Here is a 10,500-nt window from a genome sequence, read left to right on the forward strand (position 1 = left end):
AGAAACCAGCTTGTATATAGACAGGAAGACGCGCAGTAAAGAATGAGTGACTAACTTGACTGCTGGAAATGCCTTAGTGAGGAAATCCGTGTGTGTGTGGAGAGAGAAGAGAGAGAGAGTTGTAAGGGCACTCTACCCCACTCTACTCTATTTAGGAGCAGTAAGTAGCGGGCTTTATTTTTTTCATTATTGTTATTTTTTTACGCCTTTGCACTATCTCCTCTGCTGTAAAAACAAACAAACAAACAAACAAACATTAAAGAAATAAGTGTATATATAGATAAATAAATAGGCATATATCGAGTAAAGAAAATAAGTGTATATGTGTGTTTTTAAAGACCTGATTGAGAGACACTTATAAATACAATGTCAATCAAGTAAATAAGTAATGAACGATTGCATGAAGGACTTAGAGGATAATTGAAGTTTTTTTTTCCACTCATTTCGAAATTACTGAATGTGTGTTTTTTGTGGGTGATGAATGCAAATAACTGTGACTCATTGAGGTCCCCGTGAGTCACTTCCTCTTTTGTTCAAGGCTCCCGTGTGTGTGTGTGTGTGTGTGTGTGTGTGTGTGTGTGTGTGTGTGTGTGTGTGTGTGTGTGTGTGTTTTTCTTTGTGTTTGCAGTGCTTTTGTGTGTTTGTACGTGTGTTTTGTCTCTCTTCCATTGTCTTCCTTCCTCTTCCATCTCCTCCTCCTCCTCCTCTTCCTCCTCTTTTATTTCCTTCTTTTATCTCTTTTATTTGTCTCCTTTTTTCATCAGCATTTTCCTTGTGTGTTTGTCTTCCTGTTTGCCATCCACCTCCACCACCTCCACCACCACCACCACCACTAATCATCACCACCACCACCACCACTCCTTCCAACTCCACTAATCACCTCCTCCTCCTCCTCCTCCATCTCCTCTCCTTGTTTCCTCTCTCCCTCTCTCTCTCTCTTTTACCTCTTTTCCTCCCTCATTCTTCTCTATACAACACCCTTTAATCCCCTCCCCCTCCCCCTCCTCCTCCTCCTCCTCCTCCTCCTCCTCCTCCTCCACTAACCTCTTCTTCTTCCTCCTCCTCCAGGCGTTCTTCCCAGCGATGTCTACAACGCTACAAGAGTCTGCTCCTGACGATGTGTTCCGTGGCAGAGATGGACCACGCAAGGCCGTGTGTGTGTGTGTGTGTGTGTGTGTGTGTGTGTGTGTGTGTGTGTGTGTGTGTGTGTGTGTGTGTGTGTGTTCTCTTTTTTCTGTGGTTCTTTTCTTCGGTTTTCATATTCTTCCTTTCCTTTAATCTTTTTCTTAGTGTTTGTTTTACTCTTCTTCCTTTTTTATTTTTATTTTCTCTCCTTTTTTTTCCTTCCTTCCCACTCTTCCTTACTCTTTCTTATTCTCCTTCCTTCATATTCTTACCTCGCCTTTCTTTTCTCCTTTTCGTAGCCTCTACAATGTTTCCTCCTCCTCCATCCCTTCCCTTCTGTCTTCCTCTCGAACTCTCCCTCCCTATCCCTTCCTTCCCACACCTCATTTTCACACTAACCTTCTCTCCTCTTCATCCATTCTCTCCTTCTCTCTCACTACCCTTTTCCTACTCCCTTCCTCACCACACCTCCCCTCTCTCTCTCTCCCGCCCAGGACTAGCGCGAGGAGAACCTGTCTGGCTGTCCCATCACGGGCGAGTACAGGCGTGATTCCCGACGCCCAGAGCTCTATGAAGCTCTCCTCAGACTGCAAGGACCCCCAGCACATGTACTACACCGTCCACGTCTGTGCTAACGACCTGGAGGTGCTGGAAGGTAAGTGACGAGAGAGGAGAGAGGGAGAAGGAGAGGATGCTGTAGGAGGAGAGAGGAGAGGGAAATGATGCTGTGAGAGGGAAGGGATGAGAAAGAGAGAAAGATGATGGAAAGAGGAGGAGAATGTTTAAGAGAGGAGAGAGAGAGGAGAGAAGAGATGTTGCAGAGATGAGAGAGAGAGAGAGAGAGAGAGAGAGAGAGAGAGAGAGAGAGAGAGAGGAAGAGAGATGAATAAAGGAGTCAAGAATATGAGAGAGAGAGAGAGAGAGAGAGAGAGAGAGAGGATGTTGTGTGTTAAATAATTCAGTTCCCTTCCATTTAACTTCCTGGATGAATAGTTACAGTTTTTTTACGTCATTTACTTCATTTTTTCCTGCTATTATGCTAACACAGGATTTCCTTTCTGCTACTACTACTACTACTACTAACTACTACTACTACTACTACTACTACTACTACTACGACTGTTCTTTTGATATAACGCACACTACTGCCATTGCTTTTGTTCTACTACTAACACTTATACTACTGATACTACTAACATTTCTACTAACATCTATAATATTAATGTTATGCAATTAGAAGGGTCTTTAGAGTTAGTGTTAGTTAGATAAATGATTCTGCTACTGTTCTTTCTAATTGACGGATTTACTTAACGTGTGTGTAGATGTTCGTGTGTGTTACTAAACCAATAATGTTACTAACACTTAATTACTTTACTTACCAGACTAACTTAACTAACAATGACTTACTCTTAACTATTCATTGTCATCAGTAGTGGTTGTAGTTGTAGTTTCCCATGTTACTACTACTACTACCAATTGCCACTACTACCACTACTACTACTGCTACTACTACTACTACTACTACTACTACTACTACTCATTACCACTACTACTACTATCATCACAACTACCACTACTACGATCACCACCACCAATATCACCACCAACACTCTCTACTATCACCACGTAACACCACTGTCACCACCACCACCACCACCACAATCTCCATATACAATAGGTACAGAAAAAGAGGAAGAGGAAGAGGAGGAGGAGGAGGACACAGAGGGAAACAGAACTAGAACCATCAACAGAGGCCTCGACAACCTTCCCTCTGCCTCTCCGTCCCTTCATCGACCTCAACGCTACGCCACACCACCTAAGCCCAAACAGAGGTGGCATAAGGGGCATAGAGGGGTCCGCCATGCCCTACGCCACTCCCCACGCCAGCTATCATGGGCTAGGACACGCGCCATAGCCTTGGGATGGTCACCTGAGGAGCAGTTCACGACCATAGGAGCCAAGTCTAGGAGAAGAGAACGCACGCAGAAGCAAGTGTATGTGTTTCCTGACCTCCTCAAGTACAGAACAGCCCCCAGACAGCCCTGTTCAGCTCCTGATATGGTGCCTGACAGCCCTCACTCAGCCCCAGACAGCCTGGACTCAGCGTCTTTTAGCTCCGATACAGAGAATGATGGAGTGAATGAAGACTCGTACAGATCTGACGCCACGAATTCCAGGACTGACTATATACATTCCCGAACCGATCCCATCCATTCCCGGCCAGACTCCACCCATTCTGGCCAGATTCCACCCATTCCAGACCAGATTCCACACATTACAGACCAGATTCCACCCATTCCGACCCTGACACCTCCCCACACCACCACCCACACCCACACCACTCCACGGCCCTTGCTCAGACGCACACCCAGAACAGGACACTCCCCTCACCCTCCCCTCGCCCCCTCTCCCCCAGTCCCCCACCCCTGCCCCCACCCCCACCGCCGCCCCACACGAAGGGCCTTTCACGTCCGCGTGGGGCCCTGCAGCCCACCTGGGACCATGGAGGAGCTGGTGTTCAGCGGCGTTGTGGAAGGTTAGGTGCCATTAGTGTGTGTGCGTGTGTGTGATTGTAGCACCTCCACCACCACCACCACCACCACCACCACCATCACCACCGCCTCCACCACCACTGTAGTTATGTTACCTCCACCACCACCACCACCACTATCATCACCACCGCCTCCACCCCCACCACCACCACCACCAGCACCACTACCGTTAGTTATGTTTGTCACCACCACCACCTCCACCACCACCACCTGTTGCAATACCTCCATTACCTCTAACACCATCACCACCACCACCGCTAGTTATCTTACCACCACCACCTCCACCACCTCCACCTCCACTAGCACCAGTATTATGACCAATGTTACCTCCATTATCACCACCAGTACCTCCACCTCCACTATCACCACCGTTTTATTATCACCTCCACCACCAACGTTGCACGAATTGATGTATCTTATTGTATCACCACCACCACCACCACCACCTACCACATACCTCCTACCCCCCCCCCCCTCACCACCACCACCACCACCACCACCTACCACATACCTCCTACCCCCCCCCCCTCACGACCACCACCACCACTAACCTTCCCACCTACCACATCACTTTCTACCCCTCCCCCCTCCCTCACCACCACCACCACCACCACTAACCTTCCCACCTACCACATCACTTCCTTCCCCCCCTCACCACTACCACCACCACCACAACCCACCACATCACCACCTCCTACCCCCCTCAAACCACCACCACCACCTCCACCACTAACCTTCCACCCACCATGTCGCCTCCCACTGCACCCCTCACCTCCACCCCCCTCACCACCACCACCCACCACCACCTACCACATCACCTCCCACCCCCCTGTCAAAACCACCACCACCACCTCCACTAACCTTCCCACCTACCAATGTCAGCCACGTCACTGCACCCTTCACCTCCACCCCCTCACCCCCCCCCCCTTACCTCCACCACCACCACCACCTACCACATCACCTACCCCGCCCTCAAACCCACCACCTCCACCATAACCTTTCCACCTACCATGTCGCCTCCTACCGCACCTACTCCTGCCTGCCAAAAAAACCACACCACCACCACCTCCACCACTAACCTTGTTCCACCATGTCGCCTCCCACTGCACCCCTCACCTCCACCCCCTCACCACCACCACCTCCACCACCACCTACCACATCACCTCCCCACCCCCTGTCAAACCACCACCACCACCTCCACTAACCTTCCCACCTACCACGTCGCTTCCTTACTGCACTCCCTTTCACCTCCACTGCCCTCACCACCTCCACCACCACCACCACCACCACCTGTTGCTCCTCCACCTCGCTACCTTACCTGGAATTCTAATGTTTGTTCGTCTGTTTGTTGGTTGTCGTATCTTGCCTCCTTATGTGGTGTTTGTTTGCATGTCTCTGTTTGTTTGATGCATGTATGTGTGTTTGTTTGTGCGTTTGTGTGTGTGATGTTTATACTAACCACCATAAAAAATGAACCTTTGTGTGTCTCCTCTTGTTTCTTGTCTATCTCTCTTCCTCTTCCTCTTTTGTTATCCTAGTTTTCCTTTATTCCTTCTCTTCATCTCTTTATTTATCAACCCCTTCCCTCTTCTCTCTGTAACCGATTCTCCTTTCCCTATATTTCTTCTTCTTTTTCTCTTCCATGCACTTTTTACTCTCTCTCTCTCATCCTCCTTTTCTTCTTTCTGTAACCCTTCACAGTTTGTATATTTTCTTCTCCTCTCTACGTCCTTCTTTATTTAAAACTCACTCTCTCCTTCCTTTCTCTGTAACTACTTCATCTTTGTAAACTCTATCCATCTCTCTTTATCTTCACTCTCTCTTACTCATCCTCCCTTTCTTCTGTCTGTAACCCTTCGCTATCTGTATCTTTATTACCTCCCTTCTATACGTCCTTTATTTACACTCATCCTCTCTTTCTTTTCTTTAAATATTTCACCTCTCTTTAAACTCTTGGTCCACCTGTCTTTACCTTTTCCTACACCTTCACACTTTTCTCTGTAACTGTTTCACCTTTCTGTAAACTCTTGATTCACACGTATTAACCTTCACTCTCTCCTGTTCTCTGTAACCATTTCACCTCTGTAAACTCTTGATCTACCTGTCTTTACCTTCACTCTCTCCTTCTTTCCTCTGTAACCATTTCACCTCTCTGTAAACTTTGCCTTCACTCTCTCCTTCTTTCCTCTGTAACCATTTCACCTCTCTGTAAACTTTACCTTCACTATTTCCTTCTTTTCTCTGTAACCATTTCACCTCTCTGTAAACTCTTGAGCCACCTGTCTTTAACCTTCACTCCTTCTTTCTGTAACTATTTCACCTCTCTGTAAACTTAACCTTCACTCTCTCCTTCTTTTCTGTGTAACCATTTCACGTCTCTGTAAACTCTATTCACCTTCATTCTCTCCTTTTCTCTGTAACCATTTCACGGGTCTCTGTAAACTATCCACCTGTCTTTACCGTCACTCCTTCTCTTTCTCTTTCACACACCCTCCTTCAGCACTCCTCACCTTCCTCTTCCCCCCCCGTAACCCCTCCCTGCCCCCGTCCCTGCAGAGCGTGACTACCGGTGCCTGGGCCAGTGGAGTGAGGGCGGGGTCATGTACACCTTCACGCACCGCCGCGACGTGAACACCTACGAGTGCTTTGCCGGCGTGGTGGTGAGCCCGAGGGAGATCTTCATTATAGAGGCCGGGACGAGCTGCCAGAGAGGCCTGCAACCCCTGGCGCACGGCATGAAGCTCGTCAGGCAAGGTGAGGAGGAGGGAAGGGGAGGAAGATATGGAGGAGAGGGGAGGAATGGAGGGGATGAAGGAACAGAGAGGTAATGTTAGATAAAAGGCAGGGATGAGGAGGATGGGTAGAGGAAAGGTTTGATGGGGGAATAAAGCAAAGGAAGGAAAGGTGAGGAAAGGTAGATAGAAGGAAGGAAGGAAGGGTAGAGGAAGGAATAGATGAAGGGATGGAGAGAGAGAGAGAGAGAGAGAAGGAGGGTCAGACACGTACACATATACACACATTACCACACACACAACCTCTCTCTCTCTCTCTCTCTCTCTCTCTCTCTCTCTCTCTCTCTCTCTCTCTCTCTCTCTCTCGCTCTGTCTATCTCTCTCTCTATCTATCTATCTATCTGTCACCCTCCTCTTCACAACACCACACAACACTTCACCACACACACCACCACCATCACCACCACCATTACCACCACCACCACCACCACCACCATTACCATCACCACCACCACCACCATTGCCATCACCACCACCACCACCACCACCACCACCACCACCATTACCACCACCACCACCACCACCACCACCTCTTCCTCCTTCCCACAGCCACGTGCAGCGAAATCGAGGCGAGGGCGTCTTCAACCACTCCGCCCCCTTTGGACCCCTCCTCGCGCCCCCCATGGTGGCCCCCCACGACCCGGAACCCCTGGGTGAAGAAGACCAAGCCAGCGACCGTCCCGGAGTGGAACAATGAGAGTAAGTAAAGGGGGGAAGGGAAGTGGGGGGAAGAGGTGCGGTTGTGTGTTTGACCTGGGGGGAATTGTGGTTGAGGGGGGCGGTTGTCTGTGTGTGTGTGTGTGTGTGTGTGTGTGTGTGTGTGTGTGTGTTAATTTAAGTAGAGTTTAAGGTTGTAATAGTAGTTTTAGTATTAATAGTAGTAGTAGTAACCATAATATTAATGATAATAGTATTAGTACCAATGTTATTATTGTCACTATTATCATTATTATGATTAGTGTAGTAGCAGTAGTAATAGTAGCTGTAGCAGTAGTAGTAGTAGTAGTAGCAGTAGTAGTAGTAGTAGTAGTAGTAGTAGTAGTAGCAGTAGTAGTAATAGTAGTAGTGTTTTTGCAGTAGTAGTAGTAGCAGTAGTAGTAGAAGTAGTAGTAGTAGTAGTAGTTGTTGTTGTTTTTGTAGTAGCAGATGTAGTAGTAGAAGTAGTAGTTGTTGTTTTTTGCAGTAGTAGTAGTAGTAGTAGTAGTAATTAGTCTCATAAGTAATAACAGCAAAATAATCCTTAAGTAACAATAAGTAAGAGTAACAAACTTAACTAACCATCCCCTCCCCCTCTCCCCTCTCCCTCCTCCCTCCCCCCAGTCCCCCGCGCAGCCCACTCCAGCGGCGCCGACGCCCCCCCCAGCCTGGTCACGTCGCTGCTCCTCGCGCCGCTCCTCATCCTGCTGCTGGCCGCCGCGTGATGACCCCCTGACCCGCCAGCCAGTCACGGGCGAGAGTGGCTGTGACGTCATTACCTCCCCTTCTTTTGGCCAATCAGCGCGTGTCCTGGTGATGCCCTAAGCTGTGGACCAATGGGAAGGTGGCTTGAGTCTGTGGGGCCAATGAGAGCGATTCTGTGAGCTCGTGGGCCAGTAGAAGTGCGTTGTGAGTACGGGGGGCCAGTTGGTGATTGGCTGGATTCTGTGGACCAATGGAAGGGTGTCTTGAGTACCAGGAACCAGTGGGAGTGTGGTTTGAGTCTGTGGGGCCAATGAGAGCGATTCTGTGAGCTCGTGGACCAACAGAAGTTAGCTTTGAGTACGGGGGGCCAACAGGAAAGTGGCTTGAGTCTGTGGGCCAATGGGAGCGTGGCTTGAGTCTGTGGACCAATGAGAGGGTGGCTTGAGTCTGTAGGGCCAATGGGAGTGAAGTACGAGTTGATGGACCAATTAGAAAATATTATATGATTTTTTTGACCGATGGAAGTGAATTTACAAGTCTTCTCGGACCAATAAGAGAGAATTTACAAGTATTTTTGACCAATAAGAGTGAATTTACAAGTATCTTTTAACCAATGGGAGTGAATTTATAAGTATTTTTGACCAATAAGAGTGAATTTACAAGTATCTTTTAACCAGTGGGAGTGTATTTACAAGTATTTTTGACCAATAAGAGTGAATTTATAAGTATCTTTTAACCAATGGACGTGAATTTACAAGTATTTTTTGACCAATGGGAGTGAATTTACAAGTATTTTTTGACCAGTGGGAGTGAATTTACAAGTATTTTTTGACCAATGGGAGCGAATTTACAAGTATTTTTTGACCAATGGGAGTGAATTTACAAGTATCTTTTAACCAATGGAAGTAAATTTACAAGTATTTTTGACCAATGGGAGTGAATTTACAAGTATTTTTTGACCCATGGGAGTGAATTTACAAGTATTTTTTGACCAATGGGAGTGAATTTACAAGTATTTTTTGACCCATGGGAGTGAATTTACAAGTATTTTTTGACCCATGGGAGTGAATTTACAAGTATTTTTTGACCCATGGGAGTGAATTTACAAGTATTTTTTGACCCATGGGAGTGAATTTACAAGTATTTTTTGACCCATGGGAGTAAATTTACAAGTATTTTTTGACCAATGGGAGTAAATTTACAAGTATTTTTTGACCAATGGGAGTGAATTTACAAGTATTTTTTGACCAATGGGAGTAAATTTACAAGTATTTTTTGACCAATTGGAGTGAATTTACAAGTATTTTTTGACCTATGGGAGTGAATTTACAAGTATTTTTTGACCTATGGGAGTGAATTTACAAGTATTTTTTGACCAATGGGAGTGAATTTACAAGTATTTTTTGACCTATGGGAGTGAATTTACAAGTATTTTTTGACCAATTGGAGTGAATTTACAAGTATTTTTTAACCAATGGGAGTGAATTTACAAGTATCTTTTGACCAATGGGAGTGAATTTACAAGTATCTTTTAACCAATGGGAGTGAATTTACAAGTATCTTTTGACCCATGGGAGTGAATTTACAAGTATCTTTTAACCAATGGGAGTGAATTTACAAGTATTTTTTGACCAATGGGAGTAAATTTACAAGTATTTTTTGACCAATTGGAGTGAATTTACAAGTATTTTTTGACCAATGGGAGTGAATTTACAAGTATTTTTTGACCAATGGGAGTGAATTTACAAGTATTTTTTGACCAATGGGAGTGAATTTACAAGTATTTTTTAACCAATGGGAGTGAATTTACAAGTATCTTTTGACCAATGGGAGTAAATTTACAAGTACTTTTGGATAAATTAGAACGAGCTTACGAGACTTTGAAGCGAGTTTGTGAGTTGTTGGAACAATCAGAACGAGTTTGTAAGTCTTTGAGCCATTCAGAAAAGGCCTACGAGTTTTTGGACCAATGAGAATAAAGTTACGAGTATTTGAGCCAATCACAGAAGGCCTACGAGTCTGAGAGCCAATCACAATGAGTTTCCGTGAGTCCAGTGACGTCATCGAGGCTTTGGACCAATCACGGAGGGGTTTGAGTCTCCACCAATCAGAAGGAAGGTTGCGTCATCCCTCGGTCACGTGACACTCCGTTTGTAGTCATCTGTCTTTCATTCACTAATTATTAATGTTAGTGTTAGTGACTGTGTTTGTGTGTAGGTGTGTGTGTGTGTGTGTGTGTGTGTGTGTGTGTGTGTGTGTGTGTGTGTGTGTTTATATATTCTGTGATTCTTTTTTTTTTATTGTCATATCATTCGTCCTCCTCCTCTTCCTTCCTTCCTTCCATTCTTCCTTCCTTCCTTCCTTCCTTCCTTCCTTCCTTCCTCTCTCTCTCTCTCTTCTTTCTTTCCTTCCTTCCTTCCTTCCTTCCTTCATTTCTTTATTATCTTTCCCTCCCCTTCTCATTCTGTTGCCATATCCTCCTTTTATCCTTCTTTCTTTCTTCTTTCCTTCCTTCCTTTCTTTCTCCTTTCCTTCCTCTCCTCTTTCCTTCCTTCCTCTCTTTCTTCCCTTCTTTCCTTATTTCCTTACTCCTTCATTCCTATATTCTGTAAGTATATAATTTATTTCTT

General features: G+C 45.9%; 1 pseudogene; it reads left to right on the forward strand.

The window, feature by feature from the left end:
- The window catches only part of LOC126992268 (uncharacterized), a 20,690-nt pseudogene extending 11,455 nt beyond the window's left edge, over window positions 1-9,235 (forward strand).
- Window positions 9,236-10,500: the final 1,265 nt, after the last annotated feature.

The sequence above is a fragment of the Eriocheir sinensis genome, unplaced genomic scaffold (genome assembly GCF_024679095.1).
Source record: "Eriocheir sinensis breed Jianghai 21 unplaced genomic scaffold, ASM2467909v1 Scaffold432, whole genome shotgun sequence".
Taxonomy (NCBI): Eukaryota; Metazoa; Arthropoda; class Malacostraca; order Decapoda; family Varunidae; genus Eriocheir; species Eriocheir sinensis.